General features: G+C 51.9%; 1 protein-coding gene across 4 annotated transcripts in view; it reads right to left on the bottom strand.

Moving 5' to 3' along the window:
- GDPD5 (glycerophosphodiester phosphodiesterase domain containing 5) overlaps positions 1 to 21,812 on the bottom strand; it is a 111,251-nt gene extending 89,439 nt beyond the window's left edge. Inside the window, exons 1-2 of one of the 4 annotated variants that reach the window (XM_048217335.2) lie at positions 21,721 to 21,812; positions 60 to 177 (exon numbers count right to left, since the gene is read on the bottom strand). The gene's annotated coding sequence lies outside the window, so the exon portion shown is untranslated. Of the gene's footprint in view, positions 1 to 59; positions 178 to 10,088; positions 10,451 to 21,720 lie in introns of those variants that run through there. The other 3 variants (XM_044390900.3, XM_057316690.1, XM_057316692.1) reach the window with 3 other exon arrangements.
- Between the last annotated feature and the right edge of the window lie 2,166 nt (positions 21,813 to 23,978).

The following is a 23,978-nucleotide window of genomic DNA, read 5'->3' as shown; positions in this document are numbered from 1 at the left end:
GTGGAGGGATTGGGCATGGCGCTGGGAAATGTCTCTGTTGAGTAAATAAAAATTCATACCTGGCCTGCTTCTCCTGCTGATGGATCCTTGGCTCCAGTCTTGAAAGGATGGGGAACTTCGGGGTCCTCTCTGACCCCAGATCGTCTGGGCTCCTTCCCCTCCAGCAGGCCTTGCTACCTGTCAGTGGGAACAACAGTGATCATTGTCTTTACCGGCACCTCCCGATGCTCACAAGAGGGGGGATCTCGGCTCCCCTATTGTCAACTGCGTTATCACGGGACCATGAACTCCATGTTGGATTTCTTGGGTGTCTTCGGCAGCACGCGGCGGCTCGGGTCACACCCAAAAGGTGCCTAATGGCTTCAAAGAAAGGCACGGGGATAACTTTATCTGACTGCCTCTGCTTCCCCCTGCTGTCTGATATGGGATGGTGCAGAATAATAGTTCAAAGCGCTAACACCAGAGCTCTCGCTCTCAAACGTGTGGATCTTGGGACACTGTTTCACACCTAAAAATTATTGAGGACTCCACAGAACTTCTGTTTACATGGTTTATATTGGTATTTCCAGTATTATAAGTTAAAACAGATATTTAAAAATATTTACGTCATTAAAATAACAATCGTATTAAATTTTAACATATTTTTTTAAAAGATTTTATTCATTTATTCGACAGAGATAGAGACAGCCAGCGAGAGAGGGAACACAAGCAGGGGGACTGGGAGAGGAAGAAGCAGGCTCATAGCAGAGGAGCCTGATGTGGGGCTCGATCCCATAACGCCAGGATCACGCCCTGAGCCGAAGGCAGATGCTTAACCGCTGTGCCACCCAGGCGCCCCAAATTTTAACATATTTTTATGAAAAATGTGTTTTCCTAAACAACAACAACAACAAAACTCGTGAGAAGAGTGGCATTGTTTCATAGCTTTACAAATTTCTTTAATGCTTGGCTTAATAGAAGACAGCTGGATTCTCCTGTTTCTGCGTTCAATTGGACACAATATGTTGTTTTGTTTGAAACTTACAAAGAAAATACAGGCTTATACTGACTTGTATCTAGAAAAGAAAAGGTATTTTCATGGCCTTTTCAAATAATTGTGGATATTCTCCTTTGATACTAACCAAAACTCTATAAATTTCTTGACAGATAGTTGCTATTAGAATCTGAAATCGTATTACATTAATATCCATTGGTCTCTTTTGCATTTTTTTAAGGGAGCTCTCCACCCAACATGGGGCTCAAACTCACAACCCCAAGATCAAAAGTCACATGCTCTACCGGCTGAGCCAGCTGGGTGCCCTTCTTTTGCACTTTAAACGTATCTTTTACCCATGCATGATTTTGTAACAGCATGCATTGGCCTTTAGGGAAAAAAAAATTGTTCACCAAGGTATCTTTCAAATACGGATAAATTTTAGCATATGATATAAAAAATCAAATTCATTAATATCACTATAGAGCTCATTAGAGAAATCTTTACATATTGAGAAGCTGTCAAGCTTACACTGGTGAACACAAGTTTTCCAAGATTCTAATTTTCACTTGAAAGCTTGAATTTTATCGTGAGCAGCAAATAGTGTCAGTCCACCTTGAAATGACAGGTTCATTTATTCGTTTTTGAGAAAAATGCCTGCCAGATACTCAAGTCTGCATAACCATAATTTGCCTGTCAATTTTTTTTTCAAATAAAAATGGTGTTCCATGAGAAAAAGTGGCTAGTTTAACTCACAATTCAAACAATGGCACAAACGCTTTTCCTGGAGACAGTCATGGTGCTTCTGTCTACAGCACAAGTCCTTTATGGTGCTTCCCGTTTGCCACACAGAATATTAAAAAGGAGGGCGCCTGGGTGGCTCAGTTGGTTAAGCGTCTGCCTTTGGCTCAGGTCATGATCCCAGGGTCCTGGGATCAGCCCCAATTTGGGCTCCTTGCTCAGTGGGGAGCCTGCTTCTCCCTCTCTCTCTGCCATTCCCTCCACTTGTGTTCTCTGGCTCTCTATCTCTCGGTCAAATAAATAAGTAAAATCTTTAAAAAAAAGAATATTAAAAAGGTGTATATTCAAGGGTCAATATATAATGGGTTGAATACATTTTATTGTTTCATCAATACAATAATTTTATTGCTTTCTTGAGTGCTGTTGGCAGTGTTTTACTGCGAGGGCATGGCAGCAAAGAATATGGCTATTTCTAGGACAGTTTGGAGCTCTGATGGGTATAGGGGCACCCCTGTTGCACCACCCTTGTTTCGCCCCATCTGCAAAACATCACCCCAGTGAAAAAAGGCAAAAGATGCCTTAAGATCATTACAAAGGAGTTTGGACCCGAAAGGGTCCAGCGTCTGCTTTGGAACGTGTATTATGTACTAGGCCCCTGTTCCAAGCATTTTACTTAAAAAAAAAATTGTGATAAAATTTACATAACTTAAAATGTGTGTTTTCACCATTTGTCAGTGTCCATTTCAGTGGCATGAAGTCCATTCACGATGTTGTGCAACCATCACCGCCATCCGTCTCCAGAACATTCCTCGTCTTACCAAACTGAAGTCAGTACCGGTTAAACAGTGACTCCCTATTCCTCATCCCCCCGCCCCTGCCCACCACCATTCTACTTTCTGTCTTTATGAATTTGACTGCTTTAGTTGCCTCATATAAGGGCAACCATACAGACTTGTTCCCTTAGCTTAAAGCCTTCAAGGCTCATCCATGCTGTCACGTGGGTCAGACTGTCCTTCCTGTTGAGGGCTGAATACTACTCCAGTGCATGAATTTTCTCCATTCATCCATTGCTTCTACCTTTTGGCTGCCATACCTCATGCTCTGTGGACGTGGGAATAGACGTACCTGTCTGACCCTCTGCTTTCAGTTCAGTCGGGTATATACCCAGAAGTGGAATTGCCGGATCATGGAGTAGTTCTATTTGTAATTTTTTAATTAAACTTTTATTTTTTAAATTTTTTTTTAAAGATTTTATTTATTTATTCGACAGAGATAGAGGCAGCCAGCGAGAGAGGGAACACAAGCAGGGGGCGTGGGAGAGGAAGAAGCAGGCTCATAGCAGAGGAGCCTGATGTGGGGCTCGATCCCATAACGCCGGGATCACGCCCTGAGCCGAAGGCAGAGGCTTAACTGCTGTGCCACCCAGGTGCCCCTAATTAAACTTTTAAATATGAAGTATTGCTAAGCATTAAATACTGTTTTCCACAGTGACTGCAACATTTTCTAGCCCCACCAACAGGGCACCAGGGTTCCCGTTTCTCCACATCCTCACCCACACTCGTTACTTTCTGGTTTTTGATAATAGCCAGCCCAATGGGTGTGAAGCATGATCTCGTGGTTTTGATTTGCAGTTCCCTAATGATGAGTGATGGCAAGCTCTTTTCATGTGCTTATTGGCCATCCGTATATCTTCTTTGAAGAAACTTCTACTCGAGTCCCTTACCCCTTTTTGAATCAGGTTGTTTTGGTTGTTGACAAACGTTTTGCTCTTAAACCTCGTAACAACCCTGTGGGGTAGACCATTACTATTTCCACCTGCAGATGAGGAAACCAACACAGAGGCTAAGTAGCATGCCCACAGCCCCCCAGCTGGGAAGGGGTAAACCCAGAGTTAAGATAATCTGGTATTCTTTTTCACTAGGCTGTGTGCCCAAGAACAGAGGGGTATCCTTTAGGTCTGAGAGCAGCAGGGGTGGGGGAAGAAAGAGGAGAGTAACTCAGGTGACGTCCTGTCTCCAGTGTCATGTGCTAATGAGGCAACATGGGTGCTGTTCTTCAGGAGAGAAGATTAGAAATACCCCTGACCAGCCAACACCGCGGGAAAGGTGATGCTAACTGTGGCTTCCTATAAGGACTCAGTTCAAGGAAACTTTGCTGAGCACCCAGACCACGCCAGACCTGAAGCCGGCACGGGGACATGCAGAATGGAACCGGGCCCCATCTTCGGCCCTGGAGGAGTGTCCAGCTTAGTGGGGGGAGACAGATGTGCCACATCATGGTAGTAACTTTGCCAAACAAAATTTCATAAACTCAAAATGCCACCTACTGCTTCCCACAGAGTTCTCTTCTGATTCAGTTTCTGTAACAGAACAAGTTTCAGCACTGAGGGCAATTCAGTGGAAGGATATGGGGGAGTCCCCCAAGCTCTAAGGGCAGGGGCGCAGTCAGGCCTCAGGATGAGGCAAAAACAGGGCCATCAAACAGGTCCCAGATTAATATTATGGTCCACGCACCCAAAGAGAAACTGAGTTTTCTATCTCTGTCCTGGTTCCAAAATTCTTGAAAAGAAGGCACGTGGCCTAGATTGACTATGTCCTCACTCCTCATCATGGAGGTTGAGAGCAAAGGACTGTGGTATCTATGTTTGTAAATGCGGACGGAGGGGCAGAGGCAGTTCTCGGAAACCAGGTGCTGGGCAGACCATCTGCCCAGTTTGTCCCATACCGATCAGTAGAGAAAAGTATCTTTTTTTCCGTCACGATGATGTTTGTCGATAATATGATGAACTTTTCTTGTTTTACTAAACAATTCTATGCACATCGCATTGATAAGATTCACACACTGTGACTTCTAACGTGACCTTTTGTGATAGGACTTCTCTTACGTTGGTGCATCGGTCAGCTACTGCTGTGATGATGTTGCATAACAAACAACTAAAAAAATCTGAGTGGCTTAGAAGCAATACTCCTCTGTCCTGCTCACAGTCTGCAGGCAGGCTGGGATGGCAGGGGAGACTTCAGGCTGTCTTTCAGGCTCAGGTCTGCTCCACATACCTCCCCTCCTGGGATCACTAGCTACCCAGAGCAGGCTTTCCTCCAGGCGGATGACAGAAATGCCCAGGGCGCGAGTGGAAGCACGTGATGCCTCTTAAGGCCTGGGCTCCGAGCAATCACACAGTCTCTTCTGGTCACATCCTGCGGGTCAAAGCAAGTCACACGACCAAGCCAACCTCAACAGAGCAAGGAGGTTCACACTCTACCCTCGGTGGACCATGGCAATGGTAGAAGGAAGAATGGAGAACAAATGATATGGTTTACTACAACTACACTTGGTCTTGGTTTCTTTGACTGTAAACATCAAGGTTTGCGAATGGTCATTCAGTCTTATGGGTGCTATTGTCCCTGGCCCAGAGGTCCCATGCTTCCCTCCACTCTGTGCCATAGGCTCTTATGAAAGGAGATCCGAGTGGCAAGCTTCCATGCCCTGACTGAGGCCTGAAGTCGGAAGGAACTTAGGAGAAGCTCGGTTCAGCAGCTGGCACGCTTTACATATGAGAAAACCGAGACTTGGTGAGGGGAAGTGCTTTGCCGAAAGCCACCCAGCCGGGAAACCCACATGCAAATCCAAGTAGTTCTGACACCCGCATCTAGGCTACTCTATCTCACGGCTGCCTCGAAATCTCTGCTGGGCTTAGAGTGGAGCTGGACAGAGAGTGGCCAGGTAGGACTTCAGGCAGGGCTCAGGTGTCCCCTCCTGACAAGAGTCTTTCATGGGTAAGCTCTCCTCTGGGCTGCCACAGGCCCTGGGCTTCCCTCTGTCCTCTCATTTACCACGTGCCTCTGTGACTGTCAGCGTATGTGTCTGATTCGACCAGGCCACACCCCCCAGCCCCCAGGACCTGGTACACCTTGGTACTCACAATGGTCATCGTTGCCCCATTCTACTGCCCTCTCTGGGCAGCCCAGTCCTCCTGGGCGGGATGAGCGATTCCTTCACGTAGTCATTGCGCCTCGCCTTTCTTCATTCTTTAAATACATTCATATTGAGTGATTACCTCGTGCTCAGCATTGTTCTACACAATTACAGCAGTGAGAGATCTCTGCCACCGTGAAATTGACTTTCTAGCGGAGGGAGATAGACAGAAAGCACACACACACACGCACAGAATGGGATATTAGATGAGATGTGTGCTATAGAGAAAAGAAAGAGCACCATAGACAGAGGAGAACATGGAAGGTCAGCAAGGGAGTTACCATTTTAAATGGAGTGGTCAGGAAATGTGGCATTTGAGTAAAAAAAACCCTGAAGCAGACCACAGGTGCAAAGGCCCTGAGGTGAGGATGTTCCAGCCAGGAGGCCAACGTGGCTTGGAAGAAGGGGGTGATGGAGCGGCTGAGGTGGGGCTGGGGTGGGGCGGGGAGGGAAAAGATGGGTCCACGAGGTCACAGAGATCAGATCATGGAGGCCCTAGAGCCCACGGTAAGGAATTTAAGTCTCGCTCCAGTTGAACTGGGAAGGCACCACCGAGTTCAAAGCAAGAGGGCGTCAGTGTTTGCCTCCTGAGTTAAATAGACCAAGGCGGGTAGGGTGGAAGCAGGGAGAGCAGATGCGGCAATCCAAGGAGAGGTGGTGGTGGCTCAGGGGAGGTCAGCGGCAGGGACGCGTGAGAGGGAGTCACATTCTGGGATGTCTGTGGCAGGTGGAGCCACAGGACTTCCTGGTGAACTGAATATAGGTTGTGACAGAGAGAGAGGAGTCGAGGGTGGCCCCGCGTGCTTGGCCTGAGCATATAGAAGGATGGCGCGGCCCTGGTCTGTCACGAGGAAGGTGACAGGAGCAGTAGGTTTGGAGTGGCACATCAGAATTCGGGTCCGGATGTGCTAATTCTCAGATGTCCCCGGGACATCCAAGTGGAGATGGTGGGTGCACAGTTGGAGATACGTGTCCGGAGTCTGGGAGAGTCCAGAAACGTGGGAGTCGGGGCGTAGAGAAGGTATTTAAAGCCTCGAGGTTGGATGAGACCAGCAAGAAAATGGCGGCTGCTAAAGAGAAGGTCAAGGACTGAGCCCCAGGCTCCCATGTCAGGGGAAGAGGAGGAAAGGGCAACAGAGACAGAGAGGGGTGTCAGGAAAATAGGAGGGAACCCAAGGGTGTGTGGGGTCCTGGCACTTAAGAGAGGAAAGGGACCCCAAAGACGGTCAGGCAGCAGTGTGCAATGAGTCACCCACTGGGTCCACAGCATGGAAGTCGTGGCGACCTTGGAAAGACCTCTGGTGGAGTGACGGGAGAAACACTAGTTAAGGTGGGCATAAGAAACTACAGGAGGCTGGGGGGCGCCTGGGTGGCTCAGTTGTTAAGCGTCTCCCTTCAGCTCAGGTCATGATCCTGGGGTCCTGGGATCGAGCCCCGCATCAGGCTCCCTGCTCAGCGGGAAGTCTGCTTCACCCTCTCCCTCTGCCCCTGCTCGTGTTCCCTCTCCCGCTGTCAAATAAATAAATAAAATCTTAAGAAAAAAAAAAATGGAACTACAGGAGGCTGGAACTGGAGACAGTGGTCCACACCATTCCTCTGAGGGGTTCTGCTGTGGAAGAAAGGGAAGACAAGACCAAGGAGGGAAACAGAGGGGGCCTTTGTGAGCTAGAACTAGAATGTGTGTATGCCCAAGAGAAGGATCTAGAGGAGAGAAGAGCTGAAGGAGTGGGAGAGAGCAGACTGCCTGGGGGGAGGGGCTGGCTTGAGCCGGAGGAGGACAGTATTACCCACAAGATGCGAGAAGGGAGCCTGTGGGGAGTCTTTTCTGTTTTCTTTCATTCTCTCAGTGACTCAGGAGGCAAGACCATCAGCTGGGATGTGGGTGGAGAAGGGGTCTTGGAGATGGCAGGGCAGAGGAGAAGCCACATGGCTGTTGCCTGGGAGGGCAGGAGAGGAGGTCCTGGTATGCATGCATGGAATGTGCAGGCCTCTGGGGTCAGTGGAAAGCATCAGGCAGCCGGAGGGCCCAGAGCCCAGCCACCTGCCTCCGGGCAACATCTTTTCGGCCCCGGCCAGTGGGCCAGGCAATGCAGCTTGGATGGACGTGCAGCTCGGGGACGGAATAGCCAGCTGTGGATCAGGGTCCGGGAGAAGGAACGTGCCCAGCAAACCTCAAGCCTCCAAGACTGGACTGACATCTTTAGGCAAGCTTCCCTGCCTCCATACCCAAACCGCGTGTGTGGGGCGCGGGGCTTTCAGCAGCCTCGCTTTGGGGTGGTCTTACGAGGTCCCCTAAGCCACCGACCCTAACGTAGCCATGAAGCAGATACTATCCCTGCCATGTCCTTAGGAAAAGCTCCCACCTCCTGGGCGAGAGCTGGTGCCCTGCCTGATTTCATCGTCCTTGTGTTTTTGGGTCTGTTTTTTGGCAACGGCTGCTTTTCCTAGATTACTTAACATCTGTTAGCTCGCTTCTAAAATAAAACCGGACAAGTGTGACTCCTCTGTGGTGGCCATCTGCAAAGGCCTGGCTCTCAGGGGCCCCGCCCGCTGCCTTGCCGCCCTGATCTCTGCTATGTGGGTGGACCCCGGTGTCCTGCCTGGCGTTGGTCAAGCCCTTTCCCCTTACCGGAGCATCTCTGGCCCCCAGCTTCGGGACTGGCTCCTGAGGGCTCCTCGCCACCCAGAGCCCCACTGCTGAGTTCCTGGGCTGCTGGCCTTCAGATGTGGGGTGGAACACACTGAGCCTTGCAGTACTGGACCAGATGGCCAGGGCCACCCAGGGAAGTCCCTGCCTCTTACATCCCAGCCGGTCCCAGCTTCCATCGAGGCACCCAGGAGGCCCTGTGCCAGCTTGGAAGCTAGAGCCATAAGCTTTCTCAGGCTGGGAAGAAGGAGCTCACATTCGCTTAAAGCTTCTGATGTATGGCAGGCACTGTACCAGGTACACGTGGCCGGCCCTTCTGCTAGTTCCCCAATATCTGTGCCCTCCTTCTTCCACGATAATAACACTCCTGATTTTTACCAGGGCCCCTTGGAATAAAAAGTACATTTCACAGACTCTCTTGCCATGACCCTGGGACTAAAGTTAGGACCAACAGAATGTAAGCAGAATTGCTGCGTACAACGTCTGGGAAGTACCTATAAGGGGAGTGACATGCACTTCTTTGGTCCTTCTCTCATCTGCTGCCTGGAACATGGATGTGATGGCTGGTGCTCTAGGTGCCATCTTGGTCTTTGAAGACAAGGGCCATACCCTAGGGTTGGAGGAGCCACGAGCTAGAAGGAGCCTGAATGCCCAAGGACTGAATGAAGCAGAGCCTCCCCACCACCCCTGAATCACCTATTTCCAGACTTGCATGAGAGAGAAACAAACTCTTGTTTAAGCCGGAACAGTTCTGGGGCTCTGTTGCTCACAGGTGAACCTAAGCCTGCAATGATGCCTGCCTTTTGCTGGGTTATCTCATTTTCATCCTCACAAGAGCCGGTCAAGTGGATGTTCCCCACCTCATTGTAGAGAGAGGAAAGGAGGCTCAGGGATGTTATTTAGGCAAGTGGCCTAAGGCCACCCAGCCAGGGAAAGGCTGAAGTGCGTGCAAGGCCCGGTGGCTCCAACTGCTGGCCCCGCTCTCTCCACCAGCCCCTGGACCCCCAGCCAGGCCGACCTCCCCGCGCGTGCTCACACCACCTGGTCTTCCCAGGAGCGTGTCATCCAGGGCCCAGAAGCAGCTAATGAGCAGAAGCCTCTAATGTTGCAAGGTGACAGCTGCTTTTAGCACTGGAAGCCCCGCATCCCTCGGTCACGGGCAAACCCGGACAGGTGGTCAGAGAACTGCGACCCAGCCAGCACCCGTCGCTGCCCTGCGAGCACCCATACCATGAGTCATTGCAACCTGCCACTTTCCAGGGATGGGTTTTCTCCCTTCCCTTCCGGGAGCCCTGGGAGCTGGGGCCTTGGCTGCCAGCCCCTGGGGTCTGTTCAAGAGCCAGAGCAGGGCTTAAGAGATTAAGGAAATGGGGCTCATCAATGCTGGCAAGAAGTGACAGCCCCAATTACATCCTGCAGTGCCCTTGCACTGGCCTCAAAAGTCAGCAGCTCCCACACCTGTCTTGACCCTTCTGTAGCCCCTGACTCTCTGCATATCCTGCGACCCCCAAGAAAGCACAGAGTCCTAGTGTGGTGGGGTCTGAGGCCATCAGGCTGACCTACGGGGGCCCACCCATCCCTGCCCCCACCCAGGTGCCTATCAAGCACGGCTGAGCCCCAGCTCAGTACAGCACAAGGGGCCCCGCACGCAGGAGGACTTGTGCCACGTCCCGGCTCTGCTGCCTTCAAGCCAGCGATTTCACCTTCTGAGCCTCAGTCTTCTCCCCTGTAAAACAGGCATAAAATAGTACATACCAGCTAAGACTCTAATAGGATGAAGGCGATAATGCACCATGACGCTTGGCACAGGGCCTGGCACACAGTTCACACTCAGTGCAGGTTGTCATCATTGCTGTTCTTGCATTACTCTTCCTTTGTGTCCGGCAGCCGTTGTGCTGGATAACAGGGACCCAGTGATAAAGCAGAAGCCATCCAGGGATTCTTCAAGAAACTCACAGTCTGGAGCGCCTGGGTGGCACAGCGGTTAAGCGTCTGCCTTCGGCTCAGGGCGTGATCCTGGCGTTACGGGATCGAGCCCCACATCAGGCTCTTCCGCTATGAGCCTGCTTCTTCCTCTCCCACTCCCCCTGCTTGTGTTCCCTCTCTCGCTGGCTGTCTCTCTCTGTCGAATAAATAAATAAATAAAATCTTTAAAAAAAAACAACAACAAACAAACAAAAAAGAAACTCACAGTCTGATGGTGAAACAGGACACCGGACAATTTTCAAAAATACCAAGAACTGTCCTAGTGGAGGACAGAAGGAGCTATGGTGGGAACACCAGGGAAGAGGAGAGTCTCAATGCGCTCCATGGGGGCAATCAGGGAGGTCATCCTGGAGGAGGCAGAGCTTGAATGGAGGCTTGTGGAGGAGCAAGTTTTTGCCAGGCAAATCCAGGTGATGAAGGAGCCTCTGGCAAGTCTTTTAAGTCTGGCGTTCTCCAGTCGTGTGATAGGGCGGGGCGGGAATAAGGCTTGTCCGATGGCTGGTGTCTCACCAGGAGCTCTAAAAACTGTGGACAAGAGGGCCCCAGCACCCAGAGTCCTAAATGAAGTGTCAGCCCCTCCTGCGGGCCCAGCAGAGGGAGTGCTCCCAGACCTGTCCTGCCAGCCTCCAGCCATCACCCACCCGTGGTACAGGGGTGGTTTGAGAGACAATTGTCATTCTGCTCTGCTTCCCTTCCCTCCTTTAAGCCAAGTGAGGAAGGCTTCCAGAGCACTGTTCAAAGAGCTTGACATATGTGCCTCGATTCTGGGAGGCACCGGGACCGGAAGGGATCTCACACACTGCCCAGCCTAACAGCAAGGGGCTATGTGTGGCAGCAGAGTGGGGAGGGCTAGGGCCCTACTGGGAATGGCTCACTGCCCGGGTAGACCAGACAGAGGACACCTGATTTTCAAGGGGACCAGATGAGGGCCCACCTGCCTAAGCTGGTGTCCTGCTGCCTGAGGACCACTTTGGGAAGGAGAACCCTACAGAGTGGGGACAGCTGGAAACCGACAGGGAAGTGGGAAACCAGAGGAGGCCTGCTTTATCAGGGGAAATCTAGGTGAGAGGTCCCCAGAGGAGAAAAATCTCCAGGAGAATCCCATGAGTTAAGATCAACTTGGGACATCCACCATGGCCAGAGGGTCTGCAGGCCAGGTTACAACTGTTGTCAGGCAAGGAGGACCTTTTCTGCCCTCTCTCCCACTCTGCACTCCACTCTGGAGGGGCCATCGGGAGCCAGAGATGGTCATGGAGGGAGAGCAGCACCCTCCCCAGGTTTCCAGTTTCTGAGGCAAGCCTAGCCTGAAAGAAAGGTCTCATTCTAGACTGGAAAGATTTTGGTGTTTTAATATTACTTTGAACTGTGTTTAAAAAAAATAAACATTTGCAGGGCACCTGGGTGGCTCAGTCAATTGGCCATCGGACTCTTGATTTCGGCTCAGGTCATGATCTTGAGGTTGTGGGATCGAGCCCTGTCACAGGCTCTGCACTGGGTGTGGACTGCTTAAGATTCTCTCTCTCCCTCCCTTCTGCCTTCCCCCAAAGGAAAAAAATAAACATGTGGACGAGGTACATAAAATTAGACAGATTAGTATAATAAGCCCCCATCACCCATCATCCCACTGCAGCAATAGGTCACACCCGTCTTGTTTTGTATCTGTCTCCAGCCCACTCCCTTTCATGTAATTTCGAATCAAATCTACAAGAAAGAGTAGAACGACTTCCTGCTTGCCTCTGAAAAATTAAAAATAAAAAAGTCAGGGGCGCCTGGGTGGCGCAGTCGTTAAGCATCTGCATTCGGCTCAGGGCGTGATCCTGGCGTTATGGGATAGAGCCCCACACCAGGCTCCTCTGCTGGGAGCCTGCTTCTTCCTCTCCCACTCCCCCTGCTTGTGTTCCCTCTCTCACTGGCTGTCTCTGTCAAATAAATAAATAAAATCTTTAAAAATAAATAAATAAATAAATAATAAAATAAAAAATAAAAAAGTCAGCATCCTCTACTGTTTGGTTAGGGCTCTCATTTTAGGGCATAAACCTGAGATCGAAGCCGGCATGACCCGTGAAGTCATTACGCTGAAGGTGGGGCTCACACCTGCTGCTTTCGGCATCATGCCCACCACCCAGGGCAGCGCCAGGCACAGAGAACGTGCTCAGTAAATCATTCTGCAGCCTGTCCACCCGCTCCTCTTGCAGTCGGGGCAGCGGCTCTCCTGCCGTGCCCCTGCTGCAGATGATCCGAAGCCTTCCAGTCAAGGCTGCCGCAGGTCCCGCCCACAGCACCCCCACCCGAGGCCTCGGCCCGGCAGGATTCCTGCCCAGAACACAGGAAACGAGGAGGCCAGCGCCCAGCCCGCTGCTCTGTAATGGCCCATGGCTGTTATAATAAAGACAGTGGCAAGAAGACACCTGAGAAAAGTTTTGAGCGGAAGGGTGACATGGCAAACATTTTGCAGACTTCACTGAGTGGAAGGGGGAAGAGGACGGGTAAGGATGGGGGCAGCAAGACAGTGAGGAGACACGTAGTGATCTCTGGGGAGGGGAGATGAAGGTTTGACCCATCCAGCAGGGGACCAATGAGGGATGTGGAAGAGGGGGTATCATGGCTCAGCTGCTGGGGGTCAGACTTTGAGCTCTGTTCTGAATGTTCTGGATAAGGCTTTGCAAGGGTCCTTACTATGACTGAATACTTGTGCAAAATGAAAATGCAGGGCCCCTGGTCCAAAAATTATTAAGAACTGCAAGATGGATGGCTCAGTCGGTTAAGCATCTGCCTTCTGCTCGGGGCCGTGATCCTGGGGTCCTGGGATCCAGTCCCACATCCCGTTCCCTGCTCATCGGGGAGTCTGCTGCTCCCTTTACCTCCGCCCCTCCCCCCTGCTCATGTACGCTCTCTCTCTCTCATGCTCTCTCAAATAAATTAAAAAAATAATAAAAACAATTTCAAGATGGTGACACCAGAGCATTAAACCAAGAGAAGAGTTCTTTGCTTAAGACGGACAGATTAAGAAGGGGGAAAAAGGAAACCCAGTTAAAGGGGAATTTCAGATAAACGACAAACAATGATTTAGTATAAATGTGTCTGGGGCAATAGTTGCAATAAAAATCTTTTGTTGTTTCTCTGAATTGCCCCTTTAATTGGGGATCCTGTGTTTTAGCCGGCAGCCCTCCCACGTGGGTCCTGCTGTCTCCTCCATTGCCTGGGGCTCCTGGGAAGCGGTTGTCAAACTAGCTTGCATCAGAATCCCCTGAAGGGCTTGTTAAAACAGATTTCTAGGCCCCACCTCTAGAGTTTCTGATTCATAGGTCTGGGGTGGAGTCCAAGAATTTTCCTTTCTTTCTTTCCTTTTTTTTTTTTTTTTAAGTAAGCTTTATGCCCAACCTGGGGCTTGAACTCAAGACCCTGAGATCAAGAGTCACTTGCTCCACTGACTGAGCCAGTCAGGCGCCCCAGAATTTTCATTTCTAACAAGTTCCAAGGCGATGCTGATGTTGTGGTCCTGGGGCCACATTCTTTTTTTTTTTTTAACGTTTTATTTATTTATTAGAGAGAGAGAGTGCATGAGCAGTGGGGGGAGGGGCAGAGGGAGAGGAAGAAGCAGACTTCTGGCTGAGTGGGGAGCCCAATGTGGGGCTCAACGCGGGACTCAATCCCACGATCCCAAGATCCTAAGATCCCAAGACCAACCCAAGATCATGACCTGAGCCGAAGGCAGATGCCCAACCGACTGAGCCACCCAGGCGCCCCCTGGCGGTATATTCTGAAAACCACTGCTCTGGGAATCAGCCCGTTACCCTAGTGAAGCTCATAAATAGGACACAGAAAAGCACAGTGACCCAAAATGGCCACCAGAGGGCAGAAGTGCCCACTAGGCAGGCCTCAGCCCACTCTCTTGGGGCTGAGCTCCTACCTTTGCTGAGCATCTGCTCTGTGCCTGACCACGGCCAGGGCCCTTGCTAGGACAAAAACATGGGTCAGACTCAGTGCCTGCCCTTGAGGAGCTTAGGGTCTGGAGAGGGAGACAGGGTTGGTGCTGAGACGGCGGGAAGCGCGGAGTGGAGTGGGAGGCTGTGGGAGCCCAGAGGAGGCTGGGGGTAGTCAGGCAGGCTTCCTGGAGGAGCTTGTCTTCTAAACCATGAGTACAAGTCACCCAGGTGGGGAGAAGAGGAGGAAGGGCATTCTGGGCTTAGGAACTCACAAATGCAAGGGCACACAGGCTGGGAGGTATTTGGTGTGCTCGAGGGGTAGTGTAGGAGCAGGGAAGAGAATTGGTGGGTGAGGCTGGCAGCGGCTTGGCTGGATCCTGGGGGTTTCAGGGAGCTTCTGCAGGGTTTTAACTAGACAACATGTTAGCATCACCCCCTGAAACAGTGTGGAGGAGAGGCCAGAGGCAGGGACACTAGTGAGGAAGCTGGTGCAGTGGTCCAGGGAAGAGGTGATTAGATGAAGCAAGGATGGCAACAGTCTCATTCATTCATTCATTCATTCATTCATTCACTGCGTACATTTATGGAACACCTTCTCTGAGCCAAGCCCCGGGCTGGGTGCTGGGCCCTGGCGTGCTCAAGACAGACAGCTTCTGGCCTTCGCAGAGCTTCAGTTCTGACAGGAAAGACCACCATCCGACAGCCAATGGCACAGGGAGGCAGCTGTGGTCCCTGTGGGATGTACAGGGGAGGCTGAGGAAGCCAAATGTACAGGCAGAGGTGGGGGGTGGGAGGTATACCCCAAGAGAGCCCCTGACCTAGAGATCACAGATGCCTCATTCAGCCAGACCCTGGCACCCTCCCCACCACAGTCTGAAGCTAACAATACGGTCATTGAAGGCCACTGCCCCTGCTGGAGATCCAGCCTTTCCTGCTCCCATCCTCCCTTAGCCACACAGCCCTGGCCTTGAGCGAGGAAGAAAGAGCAGGATTATGCGTAGGAACCAGGAGCTGGGCCCACTCCTTGACCAGAGTCAGTCTGGCCTCCAGCTCTAGGGGACTGCCCAGGCAGGCCCCTTCGTCAAACATCCAGGGCTCTCATTCTAAGCATGTGAATGGTTGGCCAGCTAGAAGCTGGGGAGATGGAGGAGATGACCTTCAGTGCCGAGGGGATGCTCTGTAGGGGCTGTTCTGGATGCTTAGGGTTCCTGGAGCTCACCACATTCAACTACAGAGGTGGGATTGGCCCCATGGATAAGGCTGATAAAAATCACGCTAACTGGAACGTTCCTTTCTAGAAGGGAGGCCTTCTTGCTATTCCGAGAACATACCTAACCTTGAGGACTTTGCACAGGCAGTTCCCTCTGCTTGGGGTGCTTGCGTCCTCCCCTCAAAGGCCTTCACAAGGTTGGCTTCTGTGGTAGGCAGAATAATGGCCCCCAAAGATGTCTTTGTCCTAATTTTGGATATGGTCATTTACATGATAGAGGGGATTACATTATGGCTCTTAAGATAGGGAGATTACCCTGGTGGCCCCGCACAACCACAAAGGTCTTTGTAGGGGGGGAGGCGGTGAGAGGGGTTCAGAGTCAGAGAAAGAGGTGTGATAGCACAACAGGGGGCGGAGAGAGGGGGAGACAGGATGTTGCTGAGCTGCCATCTTTGCGGATGGAGGAAGGCGGCCTCCAGGAGCTCGGCAGGGCAGGAAGGAGATCTGCTCCTAGAGGCCCCAGAAGATACACAGCCCTGCCAAGCCATTTGAGTCTTCCAATTAGGACTGTAAGGTAATAAACTTACCTTGTGAGGAGCCACTGCGTTCCCAGAGACTTGTTACAGCAGCCACAGGATACAAATGTAGCTTATCATTCAGGTCTCAGGCTGGCCCCCCACCCCTCCCTGGCCTCCCCCCACCTGCTTTCAGTTCTTTGTAGCCCTTATCATTACCCGAAGTTATCACACTTGATTCTTAGTCTACAGCCTATCTCCCTAGGCTGCTCCTTGAGAGCAAAGGCCTTGTTTTGTTCACTTAGAACAGTACCTGGAACGTAATGGGCTCTCAGTAAATATTTGTTCCATGAAAGAAAGAAAGAAAGAAAGAAAGAAGGAAGGCAAGCCTTAATATGGTCTCTGTCCTGTGCACACTGATGGCGAGGGAAGGGAGAGGCTTTGGCAGGCTGTGAGAAAGCAGAATGGAGGGACCGAGGGACAGAGAGACAGAGGGACGGAGGCATGGGGGTGGGGAGACGGTCATGTGCTTGCCTGTGGGAACAGAGTGGCACCCAACGCAGAACTTGTGCGCGCACGTTCCCATTTACAGCGCTTTCCAGTTTCAAACTCAGCAACTTTCTCTTTTCCTTTTGTCCCCAGAACAACCTGGAAGAGGGGCTGGTGAAGGAAACCCTTGTTCTCAGTTCACAGATAGGGCACTAAGGCTCTGGACACTGATGGGAAGACGGGGAGACTTCCAGGTGCCTCTCTTGCAAGGACTTCGTGCACCTGCACCCCCCGCCCCCGGCCCCAGCCTTGCCAGAACCTTCTCACAGGCTAGTCCTGCTAGCCAGGTCGGCTTCTGGCCACTGCCCTGCTGCTCCCTCTGGCCGGGCTGGCTGCCCTTCCTCAACTTCTCTCAGGGCTGGGACTAGAGGGAGGCCAGGAGGCACTCACCTGGGTGCAAATTAAAAGGGGCATCAGAAACCTCAGTAATCAAGAGAAATACCATTTGCAATATTTTTAATAACAATTTTTTTAAAAAAATCAAAGTTAATGCAAAAAGAAATCCATGATGAACAAAATACCAAAATCTTTTTTTTTTTAAAGATTTTATTTATTTATTTGACAGAGAGAGAGACAGCCAGTGAGAGAGGGAACACAAGCAGGGGGAGTGGGAGAGGAAGAAGCAGGCTCCCAGTGGAGCAGGGAGCCCGATGCGGGGCTTGATCCCAGGACTGGGATCAAGCCCTGAGCTGAAGGCAGACGCTTAACGACTGAGCCACCCAGGCACCCCCAAAATACCAAAATCTTAAACATTTTTTTTCTCTTTTGGCTCAGGCTCCAACATGGGTTGACACAGTACTATCTTAACGACCTAGCCCAGGACTGGCTATGTGATGTGTGCGGCGCCTTCCTCAAAAATTATCCAGAATTTCAACATGGCCACAGCAGAACATTTAACCAAGAGTGGGGCCCTGGGAGACTGCACAGGTTGCCCAACCAGGAAGTTGGCCTGGTTCCTGGCTTTATTGAAAACTTTGAGATTTTGTTCATCAGGAATTTTTTTTTTTTTTGCATTGGTTTTGATTTTTGAAAACATTGCTTATCTTGAATACTGTGGGTTTGGGTGTTGCCATTAATTGTGCATCTGAGGAGAGCACCTCACTTTCCTCACCCTCCCCAAGCCTTTTGTGCTTGCTGTGAGCACCTTCTCAACTCCAGGCAGTCTCCTCCAGGAAGTCTTCCCTGCCCCTCATCCCTGCATGGGGTGAGGTGCTTTTGGGTTCAAATGCCCTCTCCCTGCTCTCTGCAGTCATACCTCTGAGTATCCCATGTGAGGCTCATTGCTTAAGAACAGAAAGCGTCCAAGACTTGGGCAACTCTGAGTTCTGTCCGTCAGCGATGCCAGCGCCAGGCTCCTGACGCTCTCAGGGACGGCCCAGTTGCTACAGTGGACAGAACCCCAGACTCCAAGCAAGGGAAACCGGGCTTCACATCCAAGCTCTATCATTCCTGGGCTGTTTGAGGCTCAGTTTCCCCATCTGCAAAGTGGGAATTAAAAATGCCTACCTTACAGCAGGCTTATGGGACTTAACAGAGAATGCACCAAGCGGGCCTCATAAATGCCACCTCCCTTTCCTCTGCGCCTGGTGTGGGGGCCCAGACCGGCCAGCTGTGCCCCCGGTGACCCCCTTCCGGCTCCAGCCCCCCATCTCCGAGCTCTTTTCCACAACTCTCTGTCCCAGCCAAAGCCATGGCGAAACAGGCTCGGAGGGATGAGGGATTTGCCCAAAGTCCTGTACAGAGTCAGAGGCTGAGCACAGTTGGAGAGCCAGGGTGGGATGCTCAGCTCCCTCCTCCCCCACCCCTGCTCCCGCTCCCCGCTCCCCGGTCTGGCCTCAGGCTGCTGGGCTTGGAAGGCAGGGCTGAGCGTGCGCAGCCCTCGCGGCCCCTCCCCCACCCGGGGCCCACCCGCGCCCGCACGCACACGCACCGAGCGGAGGGCTCTGGGTGCTTCCATGAAAGGCGTGCCTCCCTCGTGAGTCAGAACAGACGCACAGCAGACAGCCTTGGAGGCCGCCGGGCTGCAGGCCTAGAGCTCCCGCCCGCCCCGGAGAGCCGCCCCCCCTCCCTGCGGGAACCGCTGGGCAGCGGCCGGCGCAGCTGCATCCCCTGGCCCGGCCTGCAACGATAGGCCCACGTTGCATCAGCGTGGCCTGTCTCCGCGCCGGCTCCTGCCCGCCAGCCAATGGGGTCCGGCCGAGTGTACCGATCCCGGCTCGGCTCGCACGCACCCCACCCGCTGTGGATGCCGCGCAGCCCCGTTCTCCCTCGGCATTCTCAGCCGGGGAGGAGGGACGGGGCACCATCTCGCCACCACCTCCCACAGGGCCCGCGTCCCTCTAGCCCCGGCCTCACCGGTGGCCTGCCAGCTGCGCCCTGATTCTCCCTCCTGAGGGGGGCACGGGTGCCCCCTCTGCCTGGAATGGGCCTGTTTCTCCCTGGGCTCCGTTCTTCTCTTGCTCTGTCCCTGCCCTCACCCACACCTTCCATCGCATGGTGTCCCTTACTCTCCAGTGCCCTGACTCCCAAACAGTCCCCTCCAGCCTGGCCTTCTCTCCTGAGTGCCAGACTAATGGATGCCTCGCCTCCCAGATGTCTCCAAGCCACAGACGACACCTTCCCTCCCAGGATCCATCTCAGGAAGCCGACCATGGGCCACCCATTCTCCCAGGCTGCACCCCCCAGAGCCCTCCTTCCTGCTGCTCCCGGCCCCTCCATGCTCAGTGTGCCACCTGGCCCTCTAGGCCTCTGGTTCCTGCCCAGGGGCAGACATTAGCATCTAGCTCTGGATTGTTCTGACCATCTCCTCCTGGCCTCTATCACTCTCCACTCAGCAGGCAGAGAACTAGTTTAAAAACACCTCTTTCTCTTGCTCGCTCTCAAACAAATGAATAAATAAAATCTTTTTCAGAAGGGGGGTGGACGCCTGGGTGGCTCAGTTGGTTAAGCACCTGACTCTTGGTTTTGGCTCAGGTCACAATCTCAGGGTCCTGAGACTGAGCCCCAGCTCGGCTTGGGGCTCAGCAGGAAGGGGGGCTCAGCAGGAAGTCTGTTTGTTCCTCTGCTCCTCTCCGCTCCCCGCTCTCTAAAATAAATAAATAAAATCTTTAAAAACACCAATGTGACCTTGTTTGTTCCCTGCTAAATTGTCTTCAGGAGGAAGCTCCAAGTTCCCCGCCCCCAAGCTCCTGGGAGACCCCTGGCTGGCCATCTTCCTCTGCAGCTTTACACACACACTCCTGACCCCTCACATGGTGACCTTTATCGGGACCTTCCCTGCCTTGTCCTGGCAGATTCCCATGAAATACTGTCAGGATCTAGCTCGTTTTAGCCTGAGGCCTAAAGCCGGCAGGCTTGGGGGTGGGGGGGAGTGGAAAATGCCAGGCCTAGCCAGAAGAGCTCTAGCCCCAGCCTCCTGTCCTCCCATCCTCCCCAGAGCTGCAATGAGGGACCGTGAGCCCCAGGCCCCATTGGCCCGTGCTTCCCCGCCCCCCACTCAGATGTGGCCTTCAGGCCTGGCTTGACCTCCCACTGGATGTTTCTCTCCTATTCACTTTATTGATTTTTAAAAACTGATTCTAGAAGTAATATATGCTATTGAAAAATTTCAGAGAAGCAGAGAAAAGAAAATAGAAATCATGTATATTTCCCTCTCCAAAGAGAAACAGTATTAAACCATTTAACAGTATTTCCTTATGGTCTTTTTCTATGAGTATTACACACACTTCTTCATATTTTGTATTAATACACATTCATTGAAAAAATAAAACAACTTGAGGGGCACCTGGCTGACTCAGTCAGTAGAGCACGGGATTCTTGATTTTGGAGTCGTAAGTTCGAGCCCCACGTTGGATATAGACATTACTTTAAAAAATAAAATCTTTAAAAATAAAGGAAATGAGAAAAATAAAACAACTTTGAACAGCAGAAGCGTTCTAAAAATTAAGTGGAAATCATCTAATACCAAGAGTGGACTTCTCGGTGGAATGAGAACCTACCTCCACACAGCTGTGCCTGTGCGCAGAGAATTTTCATAAATACGCTGTTTTTGGGTTTTTTTTTTTAATATTTTTTTGTTTGATGGAGAGAGAGACAGCCAGCGAGAGAGGGGACACAAGCAGGGGGAGTGGGAGAGGAAGAAGCAGGCTCACAGCAGAAGAGCCTGATGTGGGGCTCGATCCCAGAACGCCGGGATCACGCCCTGAGCTGAAGGCAGACGCTTAAGGACTGCGCCGCCCAGGTGCCTCCATAAATATGCTGTTTTATAAGCTGCTCTATTTTTTATCCACCGAATCCATTGAGCTGTCTCTCTCTGCTTGAGGATTAAAACAGCTCCCCCCTTATGATGGCTGCCAGGAGTCCATCCCATACTGACTTTGTCTCCAATTTTTGGCCCTTACAATCGAGGCTGTAATGAGCATCCTCGTACACGTACCTAGGCTCATATTTTCAAAAACAATTTCCTTCGGCTAAATTCCAAGTAGCTGATTTATTTTTTCAAAAAGAACACAAATAATTTAAAATTGAAAAAAATGTACGAATAGGTAATGCATTCGTATACAGTTGACCCTTGAACAGCACAGGGGTTGGGGCGCTGACCCCCTACACAGTGAAAAAATCCACGTATAACTTTTGACTCCCTCAAAACTTAACTACTAATAGCCGACAGTTGGTCAGAAGCCTTACTGAGAACATAAAGTCAGCTACACATCTTTTGGACGTGACATGTATTAATATACTGTATTCTTACAATAAAGTAAGCTAGAGAAAAGAAAATGTTGTAAAGAACATCATAAGGGGGGCGCCTGGGTGGCACAGCGGTTAAGCGTCTGCCTTCGGCTCAGGGCGTGATCCCGGCGTTCTGGGATCGAGCCCCACATCAGGCTCCTCCGCTATGAGCCTGCTTCTTCCTCTCCCACTCCCCCTGCTCGTGTTCCCTCTCTCGCTGGCTGTCTCTATCTCTGTCAAATAAATAAAATCTTAAAAAAAAAAAAAAAAGAACATCATAAGGAAGAAAAGTCATTTACAGTGTTGTACAGTATTTATCCAAAAAAAAAAGTCCACATATAGGCGAACCCATGCAGTTCAAACCAGAGTTGTTCTGGGTCAGCTGTAGTCCAAAAATAAACCTCACCCCTCCCTTTCTCCCTTCCCTCCAGCCCTTTCCCTGCAGGGAGGAATGTTACAAGCTTCTCACCCACCTGCAGGGCTGCTGCGTGGATCTGAACAGCCGCTGTGTACCCTGCACCTTCTCCTTCACTTCTCTCTTCCACATCAGTATCAGGACATAGAGAACCTCCTACTTGTTTTTCCTAGCTTCTCGGTATTCCCACTCCCTACCAATAGAGGGGTTGATTCCAACGTTTGCTATTACAAACAATATTGCAGGGAATTAGTCAGTAACATGTCTTTAAAGCTCCCAGTGCAAAGTGCCTTCTGGAAAGCCTGTGCCCATTTCTTCTGCCAGAACCCTTCTTCCTGTTTATTTATTTATTTATTTTTAAGACTTTATTTATTTATTTGACAGAGAGAGAGAGACAGCCAGCGAGAGAGGGAACACAAGCAGGGGGAGTGGGAGAGGAAGAAGCAGGCTCATAGTGGAGGAGCCTGATGTGAGGCTCGATCCCAGAACGCCGGGATCACGCCCTGAGCGGATGGCAGACGCTTAAGGACTGCGCCACCGAGGCGCCTGCGCTTCCTCCTGTTTAAAATGAAATCCCTCAGATCTTTCTAGATGCTGCTCATCTCCCCATGTTACAGATGAGGAAACTGAGGCACAGGAGGTGCCTACTTTCCAAGGTCACTCAATGAGTAGCGGCACCCAGACTTCCTCACTCTCAGGCTGGGTTCTTCCCCCCTGCCAGGCTGCCAATCTCTGCCTGTGCCCCCCCCCAGGCAGTCGCCATGACACTCACAGCCCTTTGGGATCCTCATGTGTAGGTGTGAGTGGAACCAACGGTACAGCACTCAGAGGACAGAGCAGGAGTGGCCAGGTAGGAGTGGACCAGGCGATGAAAAGGCGAGCAGAGCATGCATCTCATCTGGAGTTCTCGAAATGCTCTCCAATTCCTTGTTTCATCTGCGCTTCTCATCTTCGAGATGATAATCCTAGCTGTGGGAGAGGGGGGCAGCCCTAGATCAGGGGCACAAGGCTAGAATATAGCAGACCTCCAAGCCGGGGCTTCCTGGACTCGTAACACTGGGGAGGCTGCCCTGGGCTGAAGCACATTGGGGCTGGGGGGTGGTGGGGTGGTCAGAACTCAGGGGTCCCTTTCCTGAGTGTCAGAGATAGATGGTGAGACAGGGAGGGCAGCCCTGTGGCCGAGCTGGGCGTCACTATTATGACAGCTGTGGGTGTCACCCGGGGGAGAGGAAAAGAGCTGGGCCCTGGCAAGGGGGTAGGAGAGGCAGCAGGGGAAGGGAAAGAGCCAGACTGTATTTACAACATCTACCATCCTACCAGCCCGCTTGGCCTGGCCTTGCAGGCAGTTGGAGCCATTTCCAGGGGGCTGCCAGAGGAGGCCTGGGAGGGGGAGGCTGGGGAAGGGAGGAGCTACCAGCCCAGCCAGAATACAATGTGCTCCCCCACTCCCTAAAGCTGAGCTCTTCTAGGAGGTTCCTCCCTTGCTCTGACCTAAGAAGGTAGAACATCTCCGCCCAGGGGTACCAAGGACCTGCATGTGTAAAATGGCGCGCCTGATGCAAGGGGATGAGGGCAATGAAGGGGTTTGGACTTTCTCCAGGGACCGCTGGGAGCCACTGGAGAGCTGGTGCAATGAAGGGAGCCCTGGGCTGGGGTCAGGAGCCCTGTCCCTGTGCTCTGCCCCTGGCTCATTCCATTTCCCAGTGGGAACTATATCCCAGCCTCGCAGGGTTTGGGGCACCCCACACATGGCAGATACTCACAAAAGGCCTGCGGATTTTTAAAAAGATTTTATTTATTTATTTATTTGAGAGAGAGAGAGAGAGAGAGAGTGCACTCAAGCATGAAGGGGGTGGGAGGAAGGAGAGGGAGAAGCTGACTTCCCGCTGAACAGGGAGCCTGATGCAGGGCGCGATCCAGGACCCTGAGATCATGACCTGAGTCCAAGGCAGACTCTTAACCGACGGAGCCACCCAGGCGCCCCAGGCCTGCAGGTTCTGAGGTGAAGGCAGGGTGAACGTCCTCTGGGAGGGAGTGAGTGGGGTGGCAAGGAGGAGTCACGGCCTCTCATTTCACAAGTGGAAACTCAGAGAGGGACATGACTTCCCCAGGGCTTCACAGCTGATAAGGCGTGAAGAGATAAGAGTGGAACCCCCGACTTCCACGCTGTGCCCTTCCCCTGTCCTCCCTCCCCTGTGCCTGCTCGAAGGTTCCTAGGAGGCAAGCGCTCCGCGCGGTGCATTTGTGTTGCTAGAGAATTTGCAGCCGCGTGTGTACGTGGACTGCACGAAGGGGCCGCCGCGGGTGGACAGACAC

The sequence above is a fragment of the Ursus arctos genome, unplaced genomic scaffold (genome assembly GCF_023065955.2).
Source record: "Ursus arctos isolate Adak ecotype North America unplaced genomic scaffold, UrsArc2.0 scaffold_22, whole genome shotgun sequence".
NCBI lineage: Eukaryota > Metazoa > Chordata > Mammalia > Carnivora > Ursidae > Ursus > Ursus arctos.
Note: the sequence above shows the minus strand (reverse complement) of the source record. Positions and strands in the feature narration are given on the sequence as shown.